Source organism: Hyperolius riggenbachi, chromosome 11 (genome assembly GCF_040937935.1).
Source record: "Hyperolius riggenbachi isolate aHypRig1 chromosome 11, aHypRig1.pri, whole genome shotgun sequence".
Taxonomy (NCBI): Eukaryota; Metazoa; Chordata; class Amphibia; order Anura; family Hyperoliidae; genus Hyperolius; species Hyperolius riggenbachi.
In genome coordinates this window covers 221,832,580-221,858,278 of record NC_090656.1, presented here as the reverse complement: position 1 = coordinate 221,858,278, position 25,699 = coordinate 221,832,580, and the positions used below count along the sequence as shown (strand labels likewise).

The window sequence follows — 25,699 nt, the reverse complement described above, 5'->3', positions numbered from 1 at the left end:
GGCGTAACGCTCAGGAGGTTAAAGTAGGTGGTGAAAATGTGGCAGGTTTTAGACTAGTCCATCTCCTAATGGGGAATTCTCAGGTATGTCTTTATTTATAAGAAGTATTTACTGCACTGCAGTTGCTCAGTCCAACTGCCAGAAAAGTGTGTAAGCGAGAAGGCAGGCTGACCAACATCTTTGTATAGATCCTTTCCAGTGAGGGCTTTTGTAAAGAAAAAAGGTAATACTGAGAATCTCCCATGATGAGATGTACTAGTCTACAACCCATCAGATCTGTCAGATTTCTACTAGTCACATTATCCACGTCACCTTCATTACGATACAAGTAAAATACGTAACGTGCGCCTTGAAAGTTTGAGTGAAGCTGGTCCTCTCGGCACCGTGTGCAGTCCACAAAGTGCCCGAGTTGGGTGCCGCTATAGTCCGTGGCCGGACCCTAAATTACTCCTCCCTCCAAATTGCTATGACTTGTGGGGGGAATAGTATTTAAAGGACAACCGAGGTGATGTGACATGATGAGATAGACATGTGTATGTTCAGTGCCTAGCACACAAATAACTATGCTGTGTTCCTTTTTTTCTTTCTCTGCCTGAAAGAGTTAAATATCAGGTATGCAAGTGACAGTTTCTATCTGGGTCGGACTGGTTCAGATTACAGTGTGACCCTCACTGATATAAAATACTTTCCTGTCAGTAAATGGCTTCTGAGAGCAGGAAAGAGACAAAAGGGGTCAATAATTCATAGATTTGAGCTCTGACATACTCCAATGAAGGTGTCATTGAGCAGAGACAATGAAACAGTAAAAACGTAAAAACTAGATTTAAATATAAAATAAAGCTGTGAGATATCTAAAAAAGTCATTTTTAGGAAAAGGAGGATGTATACAATTGTTTTTTTCATCAGTTTATTTTCACCTCAGATGTTCTTTAATGCCCCTTGGGATTTTGAGCGGCAGCAGGGTGAGCCGTCAGCAGGGATGCTCAAATCCGAATTCGGGTGAATCCGGAAAGTTGCTATCCGGATTTCACCCAGTAAACCTGGGGTGGGGTGGGTGGGGGGGGGGGGTGGGGGTGGGGGTGGGGGGGTGTCAAGCCTACCTGTCTGACGTCTTCTTCGGTCCGTCCCTCGGCGCCTCCCATAATGTGTTCCACGCACATCACGTGACTACAAACACTTCCTCCTTCAACCTGGAAGGAGGAAGTGTTTGAACTCATGTGACCGCCGTGTGGAACGCAACATGGGAGGCACCGAGGGACGGACCAAAGAAGCCGTCAGACAGGTAAGCTTGACACCCCCTCCGCCCCCGCCGCCCCCCCCCCCCCCGCACAGGTTTACTGGGTGAAATCCGGATAGCAACTATCCGGATTCACCCAAATTCGTATTTGAGCATCCCTGGCCGCCATGTATCTCACCCTGCACCCAGCATCGTACTAATAAGTACACCGTTTGGGTGCTCCCATAAGCGTCAGCATTAACTGTGGCTATATGGGAAGATTTGGGGGCCAGACCCGCTCAGAAAAATAGAGTTTGCTATACAAACTGCGGTTACAGCTATTTGTAGCCGCAGTTTATTTAGCACTGGCTATTTTTACCCTATCCACTCAAACTGACCATCCAATGTCAAACCCTACCTCATACCTGCCTTACGCCCCCTGGCTCCGCCTCAAAGCACCCTCAAACTCTGGCTGTGACACAATCAACTGCAGTATGAAGCCCCATCTACACCATACAATTTTTTGCCGGTTCGATTCAACCCGACATGTCTGGTCGGGATTCGATTTGATTCAGTTTGCCATTACAAAACAATGGGAAATTGAATCTAATCGAATCCCGATCGGACATGTCAAATTGAATCGAATAAAACAATTGTATGGTGTAGATGAGGCTTTAGATTATAAACATTTGCAGCCTTTGGGTCAGTCCGATAAGGACATAGGGCTGGTGCACACCGGAGCGGTTCTGGAGTGGTTTTTAAAACACTTGCAGGGGGAAAACCGCTTGGTTAATGAAAGTGAATGGGATGGTGCACACCAGAGCGGCTGGTTTTTCCCACAAACGCAAACTCGGGGGCTGCAGCATTTTTTAGATTTCTGAGGCAGATCTGCCTCAATGTTCAAGTATAGGAAAGTGGAAAACCGGTCTGAAAAACGCTAGATCAGAGCTGTTTTACAGGCGTTTTTTGTTACAGAAGCTGTTCAGGTACAGCTGTACTGTAACAATATTTGTATTCTGCTACACAGAACCGCTCCAAAATGCTAGGCATGTTTAGAAAACCTCTCTATAAACATGCCTAGAATCGCTCTGAAATCTGCTTCAAAAACCTCTAGCGTTTTGCAGATCTGCTAGCGGTTTTTGGTGTGCACTGGGCCACAGCAAGGATTGCTTAGGTCTCCTTTCCACGAACTGTTGAACTGTGTGTTCAGCAAGCTGTTACCAGGCAGCAGTGGGCAGATACCAGATAGCAACAAGCAGTTACCAAGCAGTAGTGAGCAGTTGTGAGTTTGAGAGGCATTTCACTGCCTGTCAACAGTTTGTGTAAAAGAGGCCTAAAAGATCTGTGAATTAGAGGTTGTGTGTAGGGATGATCAAAGAGATGCAAATTCTTCCGAGTTGATGCAAATGTTTATGCAAATATATGCAGCTTGAAAAAGGACCAATCAATTTAAACCTTGATTGGTCCATTTTCAAACGGCACACATTTGCATAAAAATGTGCATCAAAGCAGAAACATTTGCATTTCTTTGATCATCCCTAGTTGTGTGACCGCAGTCGGGTGCACATTCGCAGCGAGAAATTCATAATATAACTGCAGGCAGTCCTGATTACCAACAACAACAAAGCATTTGCAAAGCACTTTTCTCCTGTCCTATAGGAGAAAAGTGCTTTAAGCCAAACTGCCTAAGCTTGTCTCAGATCGGTGCATAGTAGTGCGTACAGGGGAGAAAATTATGTGATCATAAATGCCAGAGTAAACAGGTGGCCTTTCAGTTTTGATTTAAACGTGTCCTGGGTTGGAGCTCTCAAGTTTGGCAAGGTATTCCACAGGGTAGGGGCAGCATGATAGAAAGCTCTGGCTCCAAAGGGTTTTAGTTAAACTGTGTACACATTTGAAAGATTAATGAAAGATCACAGATCAATTTTACCCCCTTCCATGTAGTATGAGAGCCCTCTCTAAAGTCTATTCTATTGAGTGGAACTCCCCATCAGACAGAAATCTTTGCAAGATGCTGCACATAAAGATGCTGCACACATTCAAAAGATCAGTATCTGCAAAAGATCCATTCCTGACAAAATGCACTCATAGTCTATGATATCTGCAGATCATCATACACACCTTGTTTAACAGACATTTATCTGCAAATCTGACAATCATCTGCAGATCTGGTGGTGGATCTGATCTGCAGATGAATGTCTGTTGAACAAGGTGTATATGAGGATCTGCAGATATCATAGACTATGAATGCATTTTGCAGGAATGGATCTTTTGCAGGAACAGATCTTTTGATCTTTTTATCAAATGAAACCACTAAAACCGTCAAAGAATAGATGCAGCAGACATTACCCCACATAAAATATGGAACAAATGTTAACTCAACATGTGAAAAGCAGCAAATCTTTTTAACACACTCTCACTGTACACATGCAGTACAACCATGGAAAGTGATGCCAGCAGCTCAGATGCTCATCCACAGCAGATGCCACTCTCCCCCCTGCAGCAGACAGCAGTCACCAGTGGCGTAGCTACAAACCTCTAGGCCCAACGTGGAATTTGGACCTGGGCCCCGACCCATCTCCTCTTCCAACTCAACTTCCAACACACACACACACACACTAAAAAGTACAGGAGCTCAATAATTCCATTACAAATTAATAATATGGCCTGAAAAAAACATTTTAACATTACCACCATGTGCTTCCACATAAAAAAAATAAACAGTCACATGTCCCACATATGAGAATGAAGTAGTCTGGTGAGACAGAGGCTATTGGGCTGGTGAAGGGGTAAGGGGGCAGGCGGGTAGAGACAGAGAGTAGTGGGGTGGAAAGGGGCAGTGGGTAAAGGCAGAGGCTAGTGGGCTGGTAGTGGGGCAAGGTAAGTGGTAGAGACAGAGGCTAGTGAGCTGGTAAGGAGGCAGGGGCTAGAGACAGAGGCTAGTGGGCTGGTAGTGGGGCAAGGGGGTAGAGACAGAGGCTAGTGGGCTGGTAAGGGGGCAGGGGGGTATAGACAGAGGCTAGTGGGCTGGTGAGGAGTCAGGGGTTGGAGACAGAGGCTAGTGATCTGGTAAGGGGGCAGAGGCAGAGGCTAGTGATCTGGTAAGGGGGCAGAGACAGAGGCTAATGGGCTGGTTAGGAGGCAGGGGTTGGAGACAGAGGCTAGTGGGCTGGTGGGGAGGCAGGGGGTGGAGACAGAGGCTAGTGGGCTGGTGAAGGGGTAAGGGGGCAGGCGGGTAGAGACAGAGAGTAGTGGGGTGGAAAGGGGCAGGGGGTAAAGGCAGAGGCTAGTGGGCTGGTAGTGGGGCAAGGGGGTAGAGACAGAGGCTAGTGGGCTGGTAAGGGGGCAGGGGGGTATAGACAGAGGCTAGTGGGCTGATGAGGAGTCAGGGGTTGGAGACAGAGGCTAGTGATCTGGTAAGGGGGCAGAGGCTAGTGATCTGGTAAGGGGGCAGGGGGTAGAGACAGAGGCTAATGGGCTGGTTAGGAGGCAGGGGTTGGAGACAGAGGCTAGTGGGCTGGTGGGGAGGGAGGGGGTGGAGACAGAGGCTAGTGGGCTGGTGGGGGGGGGGCAAGGGGGTAGAGACAGAGGCTAGTGAGCTGGTAACGCAGTAGGGGGGTAGAGACAGAGGCTAGTGGGCTGGTGAGAAGGCAGGGGGTGGAGACAGAGGCTAGTGGGCTGGTAAGGGGGCATTGAGGTATAAACAGAGGCTAGTGAACTGGTAAGGGGGCAGAGGGGTGGAGACAGAGGCTAGTGAGCTGGTTACGCAGCAGGGGGGTAGAGACAGAGGCTAGTGGGCTGGTGAGGAGGCAGGGGTGAAGACAGAGGCTAGTGGGCTGGTGAGGAGGCAGGGGGTGGAGACAGAGGCTAGTGGGCTGGTAAGGGGGCATTGAGGTATAGGCAGAGGCTAGTGATCTGGTAAGCGGGCAGAGGGGTAGAGACAGAGGCTAGTGGGCTGGTGGGGAGGCAGGGGTGAAGACAGAGGCTAGTGGGCTGGTAAGGGGGCAGGGGGTAGAGACAGCGGCTAGTGGGCTTGTGAGGAGGCAGGGGGTGGAGACAGAGGCTAGTGGGCTGGTGGGGGGGTAGCAAGAGGGTAGAGACAGAGGCTAGTGAGCTGGTAAGGGGGCAGGGGGTAGAGACAGAGGCTAGTGAGCTGGTAAGGGGGAGGGGATAAAGTCAAAGGTTAGTGGGCTGGAAAGGGGGTAGAGACAGAGGCTAGTGGGCTGGTAAGGGGGCATTGAGGTATAGACAGAGGCTAGTGATCTGGTAAGGGGGCAGAGGGGTAGAGACAGAGGGTAGTGAGCTGGTAGTGGGGCAGGGGGGTAGAGACAGAGGCTAGTGAGCTGGTAAGGGGGAGGGGATAAAGTCAAAGGTTAGTGGGCTGGAAAGGAAGTAGAGACAGAGGCTAGTGGGCTGGTAACGCAGCAGGGGGGTAGAGAAAGAGGCTAGTGGGCTGGTGAGGAGGCAGGGGTGAAGACAGAGGCTAGTGGACTGGTAAGGGGGCAGGGGGTGGAGACAGAGGCTAGTGGGCTGGTGGGGGGGCAAGGGGTAGAGACAGAGGCTAGTGACCTGGTAAGGGGGCAGAGGGGTGGAGACAGAGGCTAGTGGGCTGGTAAGGGGACATTGAGGTATAGGCAGAGGCTAGTGATCTGGTAAGGGGGCAGAGGGGTAGAGACAGAGGCTAGTGGGCTGGTGGGGAGGCAGGGGTGAAGACAGAGGCTAGTGGGCTGGTAAGGGGGCAGGGGGTAGAGACAGCGGCTAGTGGGCTTGTGAGGAGGCAGGGGGTGGAGACAGAGGCTAGTGGGCTGGTGGGGGGGTAGCAAGGGGGTAGAGACAGAGGCTAGTGAGCTGGTGAGGAGGCAGGGGGTGAAGACAGAGGCTAGTGGGCTGGTAAGGGGGCAGGGGGTAGAGACAGCGGCTAGTGGGCTTGTGAGGAGGCAGGGGGTGGAGACAGAGGCTAGTGGGGGGGTAGCAAGGGGGTAGAGACAGAGGCTAGTGAGCTGGTAAGGGGGCAGGGGGTAGAGACAGAGGCTAGTGAGCTGGTAAGGGGGAGGGGATAAAGTCAAAGGTTAGTGGGCTGGAAAGGGGGTAGAGACAGAGGCTAGTGAGCTGGTAAGGGGGCATTGAGGTATAGACAGAGGCTAGTGATCTGGTAAGGGGGCAGAGGGGTAGAGACAGAGGGTAGTGAGCTGGTAGTGGGGCAGGGGGGTAGAGACAGAGGCTAGTGAGCTGGTAAGGGGGAGGGGATAAAGTCAAAGGTTAGTGGGCTGGAAAGGGGGTAGAGACAGAGGCTGGGTGGGCTGGTGAGGGTGCAGGGGGACAAGAATACATATAGGTTTCAAGAGGGAGAACTGAGAGCTACCATAACTCACCTTTAATCTCCCGCTTAGCTTTATTCACGAGTCTGATGGGCGGGGCTTAATCTGTTTGGGGCGGGGCCTGTGCCAGAGCCTGGGTCCTTTTTCATTGATTGGAGGTGGGGCTTACGTTTGGGGGTGGAGCTTCGCGGATTCTTCGATCACCACCACTTGCTAGAATAAATGATGCTGCAATGGCACGGAGGTAAGAGGGCGGGGCAGCCATTAATTAGAGCATGTATCCTGTCTTGGCCAGCAGTGGCGGCCAGACAGGAATAGCTCAGGCAGTTGACACTCCAGTCTGGCGGAGTTGACCCGAATGTCCGGCGGGGGGAGTTACAGAGCCACGTGCAGTGCATTGTATGTACTTGTACTGTGGCTACTTAGGAAGGGTTGGTTAGAGGTGGGACACAGCATGCTTGCTTCTTTTGTATTAGCGGGGGGGGGGGGGGGGGTCAACGAGAAGGGCAATTCAAAATGTAATGTTACTGTAGTGGCAGGCGGCGCCTTATGACAGCCATAGCGCCCCAGGCGGCTGCTTGTAGTGCTTGTGCCCTCAGGCGGCCCTGCACCTAGGCCATGGCCTAGGGCACCACAGGAGCAGGGGCACCAGAGCAGCAGGCTAAACTGGTGCAGCATGTGCAAGCTTGCAAATGCTGCAATGCAGGGAGATCAGACGAACGCCTGACTGCGGTACTCTGCTGCTAGCCACCTTCCTCTCTGTGCATGCTTGCATTGTGGCCTGCGGCTATAGACTTGGGCAGCATTGGAGACAGAAGGGAAGAGGAAGCTTCTGCACTGGAGATGAGTGGAAAAATGAGTGACACTGATGGCTGCTGCAGTGTGAAGGTGAGCTGGCTACCTATACTAAAAGGGGGGGGGGGGGTGGGTGGGAAAAGTAGGGAGTCATCGGGCTACCTATACTGAAGGGAAAGGGGGGAGGGTTCATCTAGCCACCTATACTAGAGGGGTCATCAGGCTACCTATACTAGAGGGAAGAGGGGGAGGAGTCATCTGGCTACCTATACTGGACGGAAGGGTAATCTCGTTACCTATACTAAAGGGGGTGGCTGGTGACAGTGGCCTTGGGCAGTGAAGAGTACAAATCTGGCCCTGGCCATGAGGATAATTAAGGCGGTGGAAGAGTCTAGAACGGAACACTCTGAGCGCAAACGGTTTTTGGAAGCCAACATTCTCCATTTTGCTGCATCTGTTTTGAATGCAAGTTGTGCAGCCTGTCTATATTTATGCTCTGCACATCTGTGCAGCTGGTCAATCAGATGAAGCACTGCCACCTTCTCCTGCTGTATATACACTATGGGATGAACACCTACTCAACAATCAGCATCTACCTAATCAGATATTGATCAATAAGTGATTTTTTATGGCCTTGCCCCTCTTCATTTCAATCAGGTTTCAGAGAAAAAAATCTGTTCAAAAATTGGCTAAATACCGCCAAATCCAATCTAGGTGCCCATCAATACAACCTCATGCAGACAGCTTGATTTTTATGATCTTTTTTAAGTACAGTAGCATTATATTAGCATTATACACTCACCTAAAGGATTATTAGAAACACCTGTTACATGGCAGTTACTTCAATGCATTTAGGGGTGAGGTCCTGGTCAAGACAATCTCCTGAACTCCAAGCTGAATGTCAGAATGGGAAAGAAAAGTGATTTAAGCAATTTTGAGCGTGGCATGGTTGTTGGTGCCAGACGGGCCGGTCTGAGTATTTCACAATCTGCTCAGTTACTGGGATTTTCACGCACAACCATTTCTAGGGTTTACAAAGAATGGTGTGAAAAGGGAAAAACATCCAGTATGCGGCAGTCCTGTGGGCGAAAATGCAGGGCTGTGGAGTCGGTACAAAAATCTTCCAACTCCAACTCCTCAGTTTATGAAACCACGACTCCAGGTAACCAAAATGGCCCCGACTCCGACTCTTCGACTCCGACTCCTTAGTCTAATATTTAACAGGGCTGTGGATTTTGTACAAAAATCACCCGACTCAGACTCCTCAGTTTATGAAACCACGACTCCGACTCTAACTCCGGGTGCCCAAAATTGCCCCGACTCCGACTCCTCGACTCCGACTCCAACTCCGACTCCACAGCCATGCGAAAATGCCTTGTTGATGCTAGAGGTCAGAGGAGAATGGGACGACTGATTCAAGCTGATAGAAGAGCAACGTTGACTGAAATAACCACTCGTTGCAACAGAGGTATGCAACAAAGCATTTGTGAAGCCACAACACGCACAACCTTGAGGCGCATGGGCTACAACAGCAGAAGACCCCACCGGGTACCACTCATCTCCACTGCAAATAGGAAAAAGAGGCTACAATTTGCACAGTCACCAAATTTGGACAGTCGAAGACTAGAAAAATGTTACCTGGTCTGATGAGTCTCAATAGAGTCAGAATTTGGCATAAACACTTTAAGCCCCTTAGTGCCAATTGGGCATCGTTTAAATGCCACAGGCTACCTGAGCATCGTTTCTGACCATGTCCATCCCTTCATGACCACCATGTACCCATCCTCTGATAGCTACTTCCAGCAGGATAATGCACCATGTCACAAAGCTCGAATCATTTCAAATTGGTTTCTTGAACATGACAAGTTCACTGTTCACTGTACTAAAATGGCCCCCACAATTACCAGATCTCAACCCAATAGAGCATCTTTGGGATGTGATGGAACGGGAGCTTCGTGCCCTGGATGTGCATCCCACAAATCTCCATCAACTGCAAGATGCTATCCTATCAATATGGGCCAACATTTCTAAAGAATGCTTTCAGCACCTTGTTGAATCAGTGCCACGTAGAATTAAGGCAGTTCTGAAGGCGAAAGGGGGTCAAACACCGTATTAGTATGGTGTTCCTAATAATCCCTTTAGAAGAGTTTATTTTAATGGCCCTAGTTTTTGATTCGTTTTTCTTTGATTCAATAGTGTGTATTAACATCTCTGCCCCCCCCCTCACAGCAAGTCTAGCATCTGCTATATGTTATTCTGTACAGCGATAGATAAATACCTCTCTGGTGTTCTGGGGTCTTTGCTGGGATTTTCCCCACTTGCAGTGGATGCTGCAGCCCCCCTCAGTGTAGCCGGTCATGGCCAGCGTCCCCTCTATCTGGGGATTCCCCAACTTACAGAGGGTGGACAGAGTGTAAGCGTGTTGCAAGTGGTTATAAGCATATACTCTGTATTACATCACGCTTACTGGAATTCCAGCAGAAACAAAATGAAAAATACAGTGTTTACATTGATCCTATAGCAATAATTAACCAGCCTGTGGAATAAATATGAAGACAGTCAGGAGCAGCAGAAAATCCACACTGGGGAGCGGATCTCATCACTAAACAACAGGGGGCAGCAGAGCATCCAGACCCAAGAACAGATTTCATCAGCAAACAGGCGAGACCACAGCTATGTAGTAATGTCTGTGTTGCAGGACGCACTGTTATTTTAGATAAAATGTCTACTTAAAGAGTAACTGTTAGCCCCCAAATTGAAATTTAAAAAACACTATTGCAATGTTTTATTTATTATATAAGTGAGCCTAAAAGCCAATGTAGAAGTTAAAAATCAATCTAATTTTGTCACTATGTAACCTTTCCCCCCAGCTCCGGACGCAAGCCGCATATCAGATACTGTAGCATGCAGAGCATGCCTATGTCTGGCCGACCCCCCTCTCCCTGCCAGGACCAGGTGCCAATATATTCTCCCCACTGCAGCTGACCGCTCTGACAGGGAGAGAGAGCGGCAGCACTTCCAGAGCAGCACCGCAGAGCAGCCGCCGCCGTGCATCTCTCTCACATGTGATTCTCTCACATGTGACTCGGCGGCGGCTGCTCTGCGGTGCTGCTCTGGAAGTGCTGCCGCTCTCTCTCCGTGTCAGAGCGGTCAGCTGCAGTGGGGAGAATATATTGGCACCTGGTCCTGGGGGGGAGAGGGGGGTCGGCCAGACATAGGCATGCTCTGCATGCTACAGTATCTGATATGCGGCTTGCGTCCGGAGCTGGGGGGAAAGGTTACATAGTAACAAAATTAGATTGATTTTTAACTTCTACATTGGCTTTTAGGCTCACTTATATAATAAATAAAACATTGCAATAGTGTTTTAAATTTCAATTTGGGGGCTAACAGTTACTCTTTAAAAGACACTTGAAGTGAGAAGGATATGGAGGCTGCCATATTTATTTCCTTATAAACTACCTGGCAGCCCTGTTGGTCTATTTGGCTGCAATAGTGACCGAATCACACACCAGAAACAAGCATGCAGCTAATCTTTTCAGATCTGACAATAATGTCAGAAACAGCTGATCTGTATATGCTTGTTCAGAGGCTATGGCTAAAAGTATTAGAGGCAGAGGATCAGCAGGACAGCCAGGCAACTGGTATTGCTTAATGGGAAATAAATATGGCAGCCTCCATATACCCCTCGCTTCAGTTGTCCTTTAGGTGAAGGAAAATAATTGACATACACTGCAGGGGGTGGAAGAAACCAACATAAGTACCTAGGGTAAGTACCTGGGGATTCTTCCAGCCCCCCGCAGGTCTCTTGCTGTTCTCTTGGTCGGCTCAATTTTTGCTGCTGTGACCCCAGTAAAGTTTGTGCGCCGATTTTGATCACGCCTCTGTGGCTGGGAACATTCTGCGCCTACGCAGTAGCAAGTTTCACAATCTGCTAAGGCACAAAAAGCTCCCGGCCATGGGACCGCCATAGATGAGGCACGCATAGCCGGGACAGCACATTGCGACAGCGACACAGTGGTGCAGACCAGAACAGCGTATTATTATTTAGTATTTATACAGCACTGACATCTTCTGCAGCACTGTACAGAGTACATAGTCAAGTCACTGACAGTCCTCAGAGGAGCTCACAATCTAATCCCTACCATAATCATATGTCCTGCCATATTATTATTATGTATTTATATAACAGTGACATCTTCTGCAGCACTTTACAGAGCACATAGTCATGTCACTGACTGTCCTCAGAGGAGCTTACAATCTAATCCTACCATATTCATACATCCATCATAGTCTAGGGCAAATTTTAAAGTGCACCCGAACTCTTGCACAGGACAGAAGCAAAATATAGAGAAATGCACCCTCCATGTATTTAGAGAGTTTAGCCTGTCTAGTTCCCCCTAATTTGTGTCTAATCACAAGCTGTAATTTGATATCTGTCGTGGCAGTCAAGCAACACAGGGGAGAAAAGGCAGATAAGCTCATTTGAAACCACAGAAAGTTAATATGTCTGCTTCCATGAAAGCAGGAAGTAGACACACTGCAGGTTTATTGCAGTATTTGCATCAGCTGTAACAAAGAAATGTTTTTCTTTAAACGTTATTATGCTGTATATGTGTCTTTTAGAGCAGAGAGTAAGTTTTGAGTTCAGGTCCGCTTTAAAGGGGAACTGAAGAGAGGGGTGTATAGAGGCTGTCATGTATATTTCCTTTCAAGCAATACCAGTTTCCTGGCAGCCCTGCTGATCCTCTGCCTCTAATACTATTAGCCATAGCCCCTGAACAAGCATGCAGCAGATCAGGTGTTTCAGACTATAAAGTCAGATCTGACAAGACTAGCTGCATGCTTGTTTCTGGTTTTATTCAGATACTACTGCAGAGAAATAGACCAGCAGGGCTGCCAGGCAACTGGTATTGATTAGCTTTCACAGTGAGACGTTACAGGCGCACATTAGTGCAGCCTGTAACGCAGCCCCACCGCACAGTAATGAAAAATCAAGGGGCTGTTCAGTGCCCACGTTGCGTTACATTGTAACGCAGGACGTCAGTTGAATGTGCTGCATGCTACGGCGCTATGCGCGGCTATGCCGCGTTAGACTGTGCGCACATGCTCAGTAGTGTTGGAGGAGGAGTTCTTCCCTCCTCCTCCTCCTCGGCCAGGCACATGGCTAATTAATATTCACTGCACGGTGTGACGTGCAGTGTTTACTTCCTGGAGCGCCGCTCTGTGCGACGATTGGCTGGTGGGACCACGTCATGCCACATGCGTCCAAGAGTACGCATCACGGCATCACTGACGCCCCAACGCGGCTCAGTCTGACGTCCACATCTAAGAGCACCAGGCGTTGCGTTAGGGGCACGTTATGCGACCTATAACGTCCCCTAAAACGCAACGTCTTGGTGTGTAAGTAGCCTAAAAAGAAATAAACATGACAGCCTCCATATACCTCTCACTTCAGTTCCCCTTTAAGGGGAAGCCAATTAACTTATCTGTATGTTTTTGGTGTGTGCAAGGAAACCAGAGTGCCTGGAGGAAACCCACACAGACACGGGGAGACCATACAAACTCCATGCAGATAGTGCTCTGGCTGGGATTCAAACCAGGGAAGCAGCGCTGCAAGATGGGGGGTAGGAAGAAGCCCCAGTTAAGCAATGGTCAACTCTTTTCCTTGACTTAAGGTTCCCTTTCAAGTTACATTCCTGGTAGAAATATCATTTAGCTTTTCAAATGTAGCTGTAGAATAGAAAGAATAATCCTTTTGCCCACAGGAAACTTGCAGCTTTATATAGCCAAGCGCAAAGTGTAGTGCTAGACCTACATGTCAGCAGCGTTCCATTAGCTGGGGCAGAACAAATCCCCCAGGACTGTTATAGAGAACCTGTCGTGGGAGGGATATGGAGGCTGACATATTTATTTTACTTTAAACAATACACATTCCCTGGCTGTCCTGCTAATCCTCTGCCTCTTATGCTGGGCATACACGGCTCTATTTTGCCACTTGATCGATTCCCCGCTCGATTCCAGGAGCGATTCTCTTATCGTCCGCTCGGTTTACTTATCTTTCTCCACTCACTTTAATATGAATTTGAGCAGCGAATTGATCGGGAGGGAGATCGGACATGTCGGACATGTCGGAAATTATTCATCGAGCCATCTAAATAGATCACAATCGAGCCGTGTATTCCCAGCATAATGCTTTTAGCCACAGACCCTGAACAAGTATATCACTATTTGGAAAATGGAAATCACGCAGAGAACGGCCAGTCCACAATATGTCTAATAACCAAAATTATACTTTTACATAATACAAAATATATATGCATACTAAAAAGGAATTGGCTCTTGGGTGCATATAAAAAACTAAACTTTATGAATCCAAAGTTCTTAATCTAAGCAACATCACACTATAAATTTCATAAAAATTACATATTAAAGTGGATACGAGATGAACTTTTACTTATTGCATAATTGTGTTCCTTTCCTATTGGTTATAGGGCATTCCTCAAGCCAAATACTTTTTTGTTTTTGTTTTAATACTCTAAGGGCCTGTTCAGACTATGCGCGTTCCTAGCCGTTTTCAGGGAACGCGTACGGGTACCAAAAACGCATAGAAACGGCTCCTAATGCTTTTGAATGGGCTAGTTCACATGTATGCGTATGAGACGCATACGTTTCTCATCCGCATTGCTGCACGCAGTTCTGTGCGTCACGCATAGAAACGGACGCAATGAAAGTCTATGGACGCGTATCAAAAACGCGTACTATTGCGTTTTTAGCGTCCGTTTTCCTCTGCGGTTCCCATAATTTTTTTTTTCCCCCTGGGTCACGTGTGTGTGCAAAACGCAATAGAATACGCATTAGAACGCAAGAAAAACGCATGCGTTTTTTTTCAACTTGCGTTTCTTTGATTTTAAACGCATTCTTCATACGCAGATAGTCTGAACAGGCCCTAATTCCATGTAAACGAAATAAGCCACGCCCACAGGTTTTCAGAGAGCCAAGGCACTTTCAGACAGTAGCAAGGGCTCATGGAAGCTCAGTCTGGGCAGGAGGAGGGGGAGGTGTGACTAGCCAGAGATTTCAGAGGCAAAGGGGACGAGGGGATTAGGTTTTTTTTGCTCAAGATGTAGATAAGCCTGCCTCTGTGTAATGTTTACAAACAACATGGCTGCTGTCATTGTATCGCAGGAATAATCAATCATATTCTATTAAAGCTGTTTGCAGCTAGATTTGCTGTGTAAACTATCTAAAGTTTAGATAAGATATATAGACAAGTTACTTGTTATAGTTAGTTTTTCATCTCGGATCCGCTTTAAAATGAGGCACGCAATCCACATATCCTATACTAGAGGAGGCTGCAGTCCTCCAAACTGAGAAAGCAAAGTACTTAGATCTCAATTTCCAGCACATATAGCAGCCTCAGCACATAATAGACAGGTTGATCATCCTCCATATACTCCACAATCCCATTCGCAGATTGGATATGAAGAAGCCTGCATGCAAGTTGTCAAGGTTTATAAAGCAAAGAAATCAATCATCTGCAATAGACCCATTTGCAGTCCATCAGGGTTAGTAGTATGCTTGTCAATTAATGCATCCGCTGAATGAACTAAGGCCTCTGTTCCACGAACTGTTTACAGGCAGTGAAATGCCTCTCAAACTCTCACAACTGCTTGCTGCTGCCTGGTAACTGCTCACTGCTGCCTGGTAACTGCTCACTGCAGCCTGGTAACTGCTCACTGCAGCCTGGTAACTGCTCACTGCAGCCTGGTAACTGCTCACTGCAGCCTGGTAACTGCTCACTGCAGCCTGGTAACTGCTCACTGCAGCCTGGTAACTGCTCACTGCAGCCTGGTAACTGCTCACTGCTGCCTGGTAACTGCTCACTGCTGCCTGGTAACTGCTCACTGCTGCCTGGTAACTGCTCACTGCTGCCTGGTAACTGCTCACTGCTGCCTGGTAACTGCTCACTGCTGCCTGGTAGCTGCTCACTGCTGCCTGGTAGCTGCTCACTGCTGCCTGGCAACTGGCAACTGCTCACTGCCGCCTGGCAACTGCTCACTGCCGCCTGGCAACTGCTCACTGCCGCCTGGCAACTGCTCACTGCCGCCTGGCAACTGCTCACTGCCGCCTGGCAACTGCTCACTGCCGCCTGGCAACTGCTCACTGCCGCCTGGCAACTGCTCACTGCCGCCTGGCAACTGCTCACTGCCGCCTGGCAACTGCTCACTGCCGCCTGGCAACTGCTCACTGCCGCCTGGCAACTGCTCACTGCCGCCTGGCAACTGCTCACTGCCGCCTAGCAACTGCTCACTGCCGCCTGGCAACTGCTCACTGCCGCCTGGCAACTGCTCACTGCCGCCTGGCAACTGCTTGCTGAGCACACAGCTCAACAGTTTGTGGAAAAGAGGCCTAACATAAGCATACTACTCCCTGATGGACTGCAAATGGGTCTATTGGAGATGATTGATTGCTTTATAAACTTTGACAACTTGCCTGCATGTTTCTTCATATCCAATCTGCGAATGGTATTGTGGAGTATATGGAGGATTATCAACCTGTCTATTATGTGCTGAGGCTGCTATATGTGCTGGAAATTGAGGTCTAAGGCCTCTTTTCCACGAACTGTTTCTAGGCAGTGAATGCTTCTCAAACTCTCTCAACTGCTCACTGCTGCCTGGTAACTGCTTGTCGCTGCCTGGTAACTGCTCACTGCTGCCTGGCAACTGCTTGCTGAGCACACAGCTCAACAGTTCGTGGAAAAGAGGCCTCAGTACTTTGCTTTGTAAGCTTGTTACTACGCCTGTTCCTTATTGCCATATATCCTGCTGCTGGAAGCCAAATACAAACATTTTGCATCATAGCTCATCTTGCCTCTTGCCTTCTGCCCTTCAGAACCACTTCATGTGCACTTTAGCACCAGGAACTGTGCTAGTTTGGAGGACTGCAGCCTCCTCTAGTATAGGATATGTGGATTGCGTGACTCATTTTAATATGTCATTTTTATGCAATTTATAGTGTGATGTTGTTTAGATTAAGAATTTTGGATTAATAAAGTTTCGTTTTTTTTGTATGCACCCCAATTCCTTTTTTGTACGCATATATATAGACCCTGAACAAGCATGCAGCAAATCGGGCGTTTCTGACATTATTGTCAGATCTGCTAAGCCTAGCTGCATGCTTGTTTTAGGTGTGTGATTCAGATACTACTGCAGCCAAATAGACCAGTGGGGCTGCCAGGCAACTGGTATTGGTTAACAAGAAATAAATATGGCAGCCTTCATATACCTCTCACTTCAGGTGTCCTTTAAAGGGAACCTGAAGTGATAAGTAAATGGAGGCTGCCATGTTTATTTTCTATTAAACAATACTAGTTGCCTGGCAGTCCTGCTGATCTATTTGGCTGCAGTAGTGTCTGAATCACGCCAGAAACAAGCATGCAGCTAATCTTGTCAGATCTGACAGTAATGTCAGAAACACCTGATCTGCTGCATGCTTGTTCAGGGGCTATGGCTAAATGTATTAGAGGCAGAGGATCAGCAGGACTGCCAGGCAACTGGTATTGCTTCAAAGGAAATAAATACGGCAGCCTCCATGTTTTTCTCACTTCAGTTGTCTGTAAAGTTTTAATTTAAATAAAAAAAATTGCAATTTTTTTCTATTACAAATTCCTCACTTCACTTTTCTAACAGAAATGAATTTCTAAAACTAAAGGTTAAAAAAAACAACAACAGAAAGTTGTGCTCTCTCCAGAGTACCGACTGCCCAGTACATCCTCTCTTCCTGCTGGAGGAATTTGCTGCACTTAGCAGGAGGCTTTGCTATTAAATTTGCTTTACGCACTGAATGGAAAATGTCCACTTTGTCTCCCCCTACAGGATAAAGACACTCACTGACCAGAATGAGGGCTTCACTCGTCCTGCTGCTATTGTGTCTGGCTGGTCTGGCTGTAGTTCAGGCGCAGCTTGATTGGAAGAACACTGAATTTTTTTTCAAGAATTTGTTTTCACGTAAGTGAATATTTGTGCTATACCATCCATTATAAAAGTGTGGCTTTTTCAGTGGAGACGTGCTATTGGGGGTTTGGACAACGATTTTAAAAGTTTGCAGTATTCTAATTTTTTTATGGACTTATCAGCATTGAGTTTTATCAGCAATGAGATCAAGCAGTAGATAAGAAATCCCTTGTGGAGTGTTATACTTACCTTTTGTATATTCTAATGTGTTTCAGGCATGATTATCCGAAGGAATCCCGGTGCTGCGCAGGGAGGTATATATATAGGCATTGGAGGGTAAGGATGGCATAATTTCATTGGAGGCCAAAGACACAGTGACATGGCTTGAGTGCTATTGATATGAACAATGCTACTCCCTATGTAAGGCCCCCTGCACACTGCAAATCCGATTTGCGATTCTGTTTTCCCTGGATGTTATCAAATCAAAAAGCAGAAAAAAACGCAGCATGCAGTACAGATTCAAAATCGCAAATCCGAATCGCATGTAATATCGCATGTAGGGTGCAAGAGGCCTGAGGTCTCTTAAAGTACAAGGGTCAGTCATAGTAACCCAGGAAAAACAACACACATATAAGTAGATAAATACTTGTTCTACTTACACAACACATGTATTGTACTGTCCAAATTTTGATTTCAGTGAATTCTATATAGTAAATAAAAAGAAACCAGTTCCAGGCATTTTCCATCTTTACTACCTCTGACTGAAGCCATTTCTAATGTCATTTCCTCCCTTACTCTTTTTTTCACCTCTGCTCGAAATGGTGTATGTATTGCCAGCCCTCCTCCCCACTGAGCTCGGTACTAAAGACTGCACTGTCATATCTAGCTCGCTTTGTAAACACACACAACATAGATCGTAAAAACAGCACAACATAGATCGTATTTCAGCAGCTTCTGCAGAGGGGTGAGGTATATTTCCCTTCTCAGCCTCGTGTCACACTGACCTGCACTCAGCCAATCAGTAAGGAGCAGGAAATGTGGGAGGGGAGATAACAAGCTTGCCTCTACCCGCCAATATACCAGAAAGGAGCCAGGCAGACTGGGATAAGATTCATTGGAGTCCATTCACAAAACTTCTCATAAATTACTTATTTTTCTCCTGATTAATAAAAATTAACCTTTCAACACATTTACAAGCAAAGTAATCACTCAAAGTATGTTGTTTCTGATTAACTTCATTTCAATATTACTTTTCTTACCTTCATTATATTTTTTTTCTCTTTGGGAGCTTAAAAATGTAACATAGATAAGGTGAAAACCGATGAAAACAGGTGAAAAAGCTTTGTGAATCATACCCATTACAGCAGACACATTTATGATTATATTGGAATGCTTGCAATGCAGGGTCAGGATGTAGACTGCATAATAAACACAGAGCAGTAGATAAATGGAATTTAATTTTATGGCCATCAATCCCTCTTTAAAGGAGAACTATAGTGAGAGGTATATAGAGGCTGCCATATTTATCATATTTATTTCCTTTGAAGCAATACCAGTTGCCTGGCAGCCCTGCCGGTCTTTGGCCGAAGAAGTGTCTGAATAACACCAGAAACTAGCATGCAGCTAATCTTGTCAGATTTGACAATAATGTCAGAAAAACCTGATCTGCTGCATGCTTGTTCAGGGGCTATGGCTGAAAGTATTAGAGGCAGAGGATTAGCTGAATAGCCAGGCAACTGGTATTGCTCAAAGGGGAACTTCAGCCTGAACAAACATACTGTCATTAAGTTACATTAGTTATGTTAATTAGAATAGATAGGCAGTGTTCTCCCCAGGCTCTTTTAGCCGGGTGCTCCACCCGGCTAGTTTTGGTGAGCACCCGGCTGTTTTCGGCTCAACTCCACCTCTGCTGTAAGCAGGAATGTGCAGAGAAGCGCTGTCCCTGCATTCTTTCATCTCGACCCACCCGGCTACTTTTTCATGCCACCCAGCTGGAAAAAAATTCTGGAGAGAACACTGGATAGGTAATATAATCTCTTACCCATCCTGTTTTAAAAGAACAGGCAAATGTTTGTTATAGGGGCTGCCATCTTTGTCATGGGGGCAGCCATCTTTTTGGTTGAAAGGAGGTGACAAGGAGCAGGAGACACAGTTCCAACTGTCCTGTGTCCTGATAACCCCTCCCAGCTGCACACGCTAGGCTTCAAATGTCAAATTCAAAATGTAAAAAAAAAATTGCACCAAAACAGCAGAACGAGAACAACAACATCAGAAATCCCATCATGCTTTGCACAGCATCAGGGGAAAATGCCCGGGCAGTTTTCTTCTGTGCAGCTAAAAATTAGGCTTGTGTAAGAAAAACAAAGCTCTGATGCTGTGAAACTGTTAAACACCAGGCCTTTTCAGCGCTGCGGAGTCGATTTTTAGTCTGGAGGTTCACTTTAAATGGAAATAAATATGGCAGCCTCTATATACCCCTCACTACAGTTCTCCTTTAAAGGATACTTGTAACCCATGGGGAATCCTTTGAGCCTTCCCAGTGCTCTGTGCATCCTTGTCCTCAAATCATTGTAATTCGGGTGCCCACAATAGCCAGAGCCAGAATTATATATCAAAAGGGACAAATTAGGTAATCAGCAGGAGTGGACCTCCCATGATGCAGCCCGAGGTACTTGCTTCAGGCAGCGTTTACCTGGGGGCGGTGCTGGGACGGTGGCATTGTAAGCGGGGGTGGTGGAGACCGGGATGAGGGCTTGGAAGGGGTTACACTCGTCCCTGCAGAAGTGGGGAGGGGGACCGGCATCATTCCTCCCTCTCTATGGGCCCTCCTGTCTCCCTGCAGAGCTGGCCAAGTGGCCAAGTGGCATTTTTTAAATTACTCACCTGCTCCATGCGATGCATCCATCCTTCTCAGTAGCCTGCTCCTCTCTACTTCTTGTTTCCTTGCATGACGCATGATACATGCGTCAGAGAGATCGGGCGGGCAGAGGAGCAGCTGCCGAGAAGGATGGACGTGTTGCATGAAGCAGGTGAGTCATTTATAAAATGCACCGCTAATCCAGGTCTTCAGAGGGACACAGGAGGGGGATCCATGAAGAAGAAGGGAGAAATAATGCTGCCCCCCCTCTCTGCAGTGTTCCCCACCTCCTCCCACCCAGTGGCACCTATACCAGGCTATCTATACTGGGGGCACCTATACCTGGCTTCCTATATTGAGGTCACCTATACCTGGGTACCTAAACTGGGGGGACCTATACCTGGTTACCTATACTAGGCGCACATATAAAGAGCTTCCTATACTGGGGGAACCTATACCTGGTTACCTATACTGGGAGCACCTATACCTGGCTAGCTATACTAGGGAGACCTATACTTGGCTACTTATACAGGGGGCACCTATACCTGGCATTCTATACTGAGGGAACCTATACCTGGCTACCAATAGTGGGGACACCCACACTTAACTTTCTATACTGGGGAAACCTACACTTGGCTACTTATACTGTGGGCACCTACACCTAGCTGATGGCATTTTTTTTGTCCCACCGCAGTTATAACATATGGTGCAAATCGTTGGGTGCTATGTGATCATTCCATATTTCCTGAACAGCAGTTAAACTGCCAAAATAGTAAGATACCAGCCAGTCTCCCTACTCACTTGCACACTATTTTGGCAGTTAGACTTAGCAACTGCCATTCAGAAAAGGCTTTTGAAAACAAAAGAAAACCCTGAGAATCCCCTTTCCCTGAGGAAATGGACTAGTCCAAAACCTGTTTGTCGTGTCATGATTGTGATATGTTTTAACTGCTTACTTTTTTCACTAGAGTGGTCCAACTGAGAAATAATGAATTTTTTTTTCTGTTAAAATGCATTTAGAATAACACCGTAATTCTTAGCAAAATGTACCACCCAAAGAAAGTTTAATTGATGGCGAAAAAAAACAAGATAAATATCGTTTCGTTGTGATAAGTAGTAATAAAGTTATAGGTGAATGGATGGAAGGAACGCTGAAAGGTGAAAATTGTTCTGGTACAGAAGGAGAAAAACCCCTCAGTAGTAAAATGGTTAAAGAGAACCCAAGATGAGAAGCGTCTCAGGTTCCAAACTTACCTGGGGCTTCCTTTAAGCTCCCGTGAGGCCGCTCATCCCTTGCTTTCTCCCCAGGTGGCTCCTGTCACCCAAATTAGTGACAGAAATCCTGTCTGAGTTGCGCTTCATTGTGCATGCACAGCCAGGCTGCACATGCGTGACCCGGCCAAGTTTTCAGGCACTATTGCGGATGACATGAGTCACCCGGGGAGATGGAAAGGGATGAGCGGCCTCAAGGGGGATTAAAGAAACTCTGAAACAAGTCTAAATTCACTTTTTTTTTTAACATTCAGTCATGTTAAGAACTATAACCCCTTCTAAACTGCCGCTATCCCGCGGCAAAACGAGACTCACTGAATTTAGACTCACTTCAGAGTCTCTTTGACAAAAACCCCAGGTAAGTATGATACCTACGACGCTTCTCATCTCAGATATACTTTAACAAGGAACTAGGGGCGAAATGGAAAAAATTACGTTATGCCCACAATATATAAAGCTAAACAAATATGCACTTCCTGTGTCGAGAGGATAACAAGAGAGAGTTACGGCCATTCTGCTCTTTTTGTCGACACCCAACTGTCAGCACAATTACACAACCTCAGCGACCAGGATTCAGCATTGCTATCTGAGTGTTAGCCATTGCCAGTCACTGGCGAACTCAGGGGGCTATTCCGGGTGTCTGGAACCTCCCCCCTGCACTGAGCTGTGTATTCAGCCAGGGAAGCCCGCATAATATAAACAGCCTTATTCTCCCTCCCTTCTTACTTCTGGTGCCTCCCTCCAGCTAATAGAATGAGAGAGGCAGCCCAGCTTCCCTCACAAGATGCAGCCTGCAGTGAGAGAATGTTGGTTATGGAGTCCTGGACTCTCCACAGCACAGAAGTGTCAGATGATTCATGATGAAATTAGAGTGCAGGCAAGCTGGTAAATATGCACAGCATGATGCAGAGCTTGCCTGGACTCAGGGTCTGTGGGCAAACATCTGTCTGGTCTCTCCCCATTGTTATAATGACTGCATGTGTGGATAAGGTGTGGATAACAAGCTGAAAAGTTTTTGACAGTCCCTAGACTCCAGGAGGGCTTCTTTCTGACTTGTGTGAGAGACTGACAGGGACAGGAGTCCGATTACAGGCAAGTAGCCTGTCTGATGTGGGACTGCAATACAGATAAGTTCTCTGCTCCATCTCAGGCTATTCTCAATTTCTCCACTCCTCTCTCTGGGCTAGTGCACGCCAAAATGACAATAGCAATCGCTAGCAATTTGTGAGTGTGATTTTGTGAAGTGATTTTCAGAGCGATTTTTGAATGAATTGCTCAAAAACATGCTACATGCAGTATACCTGCGATTTTGAAAAAATCACAACGCTGCTGTGGGAACACCCACATAGGGTAACATTAGCCAAGCGCTTTTCAAATCACTGTTGATTTGAAAAACGCTCAGAAGCACTCTTGGTGTGCACCAGCCCTCCCTCATTCACCTTTGTTTCCCTCTTCCCCTAGAGCTGACTGTGTGTTCTTGTCTTACAGGAAAGCTAAATAAAAGTGCAATCCTGGTGAGGCAAAATATTATTATTTAGTATTTATGTAGCGCCGACATCTTCCGCAGATGCATATATCCCTGCATCATATGGGTATCGCTTGCGCTTTGTGACACTATGTAGCATATTCCACTGAATTGTCCAAACTAAGTCTATCTCCTGTTCCTCTCTTGGGGAGTTGTTCCAGCGCTGTACCCCGTTCACATTTGCTGCTACCAGAAGCCCTCAGAAACACTCGTGTCCTTGAGTACTTCCAAAGATAGGCAGCTCCGTAATACGCCAGCGCACTTTTGTGCATGGGCAGTATGGAGCCACCTGTATTCGGAAGCACTCGGGACATACGTGCTTCTGGACCTTTCAGGAACCCCCCCCTTAAAAATCCTGCGTTTGCCCCTGGCCAGTCACCGCTAAGAATCATGGGACATGTTGTCGCCAACATCTGTGTCCCACAAGCACTTGGTATGGAAGATAATATCAAACCCTGCTGCAAAGCGTGGAAGCAGGATTGGAGTTCTGTCATCCAACTATTCTAAGCCAGGGCTGTCAAACTCCTGTCCTGGAGAGCCATATCCATGCCAGAGTTGAGGATGGACAGGGCAATGTGTTCTTTTTGATGATGAACCACACCTTTCCTGATGTAGTCAATTGATTTGAACTGTGATACAAATGTGTAAGGACCTCAGCCCTTGAGGACTGTAGTTAGCACTGTCATAAACCATTTACTGTATTTACTCGCGTATAAGTCTAATTTTTCAGCATAAAAAAATGTGCTGAAAAGTTACCCCCTCGGCTTATATGCGAGTCAGTGGAGCAGAACGGATGGTGGAGCAAGTTTTGTTACTGGCAGAGGAGTGTAAGGATCCTGCACTATAGATCCTGCTCTTGCCAGCTGGCTCCCTGCTGTGCCCATACCCCCCCCCCCCCCAATCCCCTGCAACATGGTGTACAGAGTGCGCTGCCAAAGACTACCTGTGTTTACTGGTTTGTGGGGCAGAGCATGAAGCAGTGTGTCAGCAGTGCAATGTTCAGGTGTTCCTCCTGTGTGGCAATCGCTGCGTCTCGTATCTATGACGCCATCTAGTGGCTTCTTGAGACACAGCTGAATGATCTTGGTGCACATCTGACTATGGGGAGGGGGCTGACTTGTACTGGGGGAACATCTGGCTACTGTGGAGGGGGCTATATTGGGGAATGGGCTTATACGCGAGTCACTCACTTTTTCCTGGTTTCTGATGGTAAAATGGGTACCTTGGCATATACACGGGTCGGCTTATATGCAAGTATATATGGTAACCGTAAGTGCACTGCTTCTGACCTCAGTCAGCAGAAATCATTGTGCTGTAAATCCTTGGGATGCTTTGATCTCTCTCTACTAGCAGAAAATATAGAAACTGAAAGCAGAAGTCCTCTGTTATTGTCTCACACTGCCCCCTAGTGACAAGTGGCCATAAATACACATTACAGGAGTACTAATTAAAAGCAAGGAAAGGTAACCTTATAACAAATAAAAAAAGGGTAAAATAAAATTGGCCGGGGCACTTGTACGCTTCTAAATAAATTGGCTGCTAAAGTGTTAAAAGGTAACTGCAAACTGTATATTTGTTTTAAAGTGAAGCTAATCAGAGGAGGGTCAGTAATGTGTATGGGGATTTTCTAGGGTCCATGGAATCCCCAGTGATGGAAGAGGAGGTGAAACTCCTGCTGACAACAATTCGGAATAGCCAACAGATGGGCGTGAAACGGAGGAGATCCAAACCAGCACAGACCTGTCGAGCAAATACTACTGCCCAACCGCCAATCACAGCCAACTAATCAAATGTAACCAATCAATGTCTGCTTAACCAATAAGAAACATGCGGTGAAGCCTGGATTTAATAGCTGTTAATTTATGCAAATATTCACTGCTTGTACAATAAATGAGACATGTGACCTCAATGCAACTTGGTTGTGGAGCTTGTTTCTTGTTATTGGAGAGTTTTTTCCAGTACAAGCATCTGTATAACGTACAATTATCAGCCAACACAATAAATCCACTGATTGTGTAGGTCCACCAGGTGGTGCTAGAACAGCTCTGACCCATTGCGGCTTGAACTCTATGGTGTGGGGCCACCTTCAGTATCAACTTCTATGATGTGGAGGCACAATCGCTGTTACCTCCAGATATGAAAAGCGACATCACCTCTACATATCAAATGCAACAATTACCCCCACATGTGAAATGCAGCAATGAACAGCACATATCAAGTGCAGCAGAGACCCCAATGTATGAAATGCAGCAATGACCACCACATATCAAATGCAACAATGAACCCCACATATGAAATGCAACAATGAACCCCACATATCAAGTGCCGCAGAGACCCCAATGTATGAAATGCAGCAATAACCCCCACATATCAAATGCAACAATGAACCCCACATATGAAATGCAGCAATGGACCCCACATATCAAGTGCAGCAGAGACCCCAATGTATGAAATGCAGCAATGACCCCCACATATCAAATGCAACAATGGACCCCTCGTTTGAAATACATTAATAATGGCCCACAACCATATGATGTGGAGGCACAACCACCGCCCCGGTTTCTCCCAACATTGCCTTGAAATCCAGTGCTGATCAACTGTCTCCACCTGATTGAATCAGATTTTAAAATCTGCCAGCATAAAAAATGTCCACTCTCTACAGAATAAATAAATAGCCTCTCACTACTATTGTGGCTCCTGTGTGCTCCACCTCCAGGAACACTTCCTGTAACCCCTGTGAGATGGACAGATTATATGGGC

General features: G+C 46.9%; 1 protein-coding gene and 1 long non-coding RNA gene across 3 annotated transcripts in view; one reads left to right on the top strand and one right to left on the bottom strand.

Annotated features, from left to right (window-relative positions):
- The window catches only part of SAAL1 (serum amyloid A like 1), a 227,095-nt gene that overhangs the window by 137,749 nt on the left and 63,647 nt on the right, over positions 1-25,699 (bottom strand). The window lies entirely within an intron of this gene.
- LOC137538502 (uncharacterized) lies at positions 9,883-24,853 on the top strand. Its single transcript, XR_011024810.1, has 4 exons — positions 9,883-9,990; positions 17,208-17,339; positions 17,561-17,621; positions 24,571-24,853. It is a non-coding gene; the product is annotated as an uncharacterized lncRNA (long non-coding RNA).